Genomic DNA, 1,610 nt, shown 5'->3' on the forward strand with positions numbered 1-1,610 from the left:
AGACTTTGGAAACACAAAAAAGCACAAACATAATATTGTAAAGGTGATGTTGGGCTCAGTTGAGCAAACTTGCAATCGAATGGCCTGAGGTGATCCGCACCGAATGAAGCTGATCGAATAGTGCTTCACGAGTAAAAATACCATCTGCCATGTTGTAGGACTCGAGAGATCGATTGTCCTTGAGGATGCGACGGATGTTCGTGATGTGCAACTCGAAGCCGAATTGTTGGGTAGCCCAGTTTTGAAATTCGCGGAAGTCAGTGTGAAACCCCGAAACCCCGAAACCATTTTAGCCTGGGGGTCCCATCCACGAATAATCTTGGATTCCCACAACACGAGAACACCTTTGCCCCATCACCCCGGCTTATCTTCCCGAATGGCTCATCAAGATCTAGGCCGCCCAGGTGGAAAGCCAGTGCTTGGGATGATGGAGTGTTTGGCTTGGGACTGCACCCTTCCTTTCGGAGAGTTCAAGGCGAACACTTGTCTAGTTGGTGGCAAAATCAAAAATGAGGAATAAATTTCACGAAACCTGGTGGCACCATTAAACGCCCTGTCTCATTGGTGCCTCGTCCCGTGTTTCTGGAATTTCCTCAACCACTACTCCCAAAAGTATTACCTCTTCACAATTCATAATTCTCTCATATTTGATAGTTCTGATGAAGGTGCCGATTCAAAAACACCAATTTTGGTATACAATAACCAAGTTAAGAAGTGGCCGATCATTGGTTCGCTTTGTTTTTTGTCACGAATTCAAAATTTCCCTCAAGCACGTAGTACTGTCTAAACTGATTTATTCGCATATCACGTTAAAGACCTTGATCTGGCCGTCACGATGATGTATATATCAGCACCAACCGAGAATATTCCATGAAGTTATACAACGTCAAAGTTCGTCACCAAAGTGACCGATCAATGGTTCGCTACGTTAACAATTGAATGTAGAAGAGAGAGCATATCACTTACATTTAACATATACTACTCTAACTGGTAATAAGTGCAGGCGGTGACGAAAAGTAAAATGGGATTGGGCTAAAAATTAGTGTGGATAGAAATTTACGAACCAAGACGATTCTCGTCATAATTTTTGCGGAATTTTATTTGCACAACTCCACTTGCTACGTCGATGACAAGTCGCCATACAAAAACCAAGATAAACCTGGCCAATGACCAGTGCATGTCCCTTTACCAAGACCTGCTTAGAGTAAGCACAAATGATGTTCTAACGCGAAATCAAGTGGAACGTGTTTGCAATGATTTTGGTCTGAGCTCCTAGAAACTCCACATCCGTCGTGTCATTACGATCCTTGAAGGAGCCACATCCTCTTCGGTCGCTCTTGTACTTGATATATGTATGTGACATACAATAATTCAATGATGTCAAGTCTTTTTCGTAATCTGGATTCTTGTCAAGTCTTTTTCGTAATCTGGATTCTTGTCGACGCGTGATGCATCCACGCGATATTATTCGCTGATTGCTACATTCTCCCCCAGATGTCTCGCTGTCGCTGAGATCTTTCGTGGGGTTGGTCTTGTACGAGTGCTTGAAGTGGATTACATGTTTGATGTTTTGGCGAGTTCTCATATAGCTTCGCTTTCAAGTTGTCCAT

The sequence above is a fragment of the Aphanomyces invadans genome, assembly GCF_000520115.1.
Source record: "Aphanomyces invadans strain NJM9701 unplaced genomic scaffold supercont1.75, whole genome shotgun sequence".
NCBI classification, from domain to species: Eukaryota; Oomycota; class Saprolegniomycetes; order Saprolegniales; family Verrucalvaceae; genus Aphanomyces; species Aphanomyces invadans.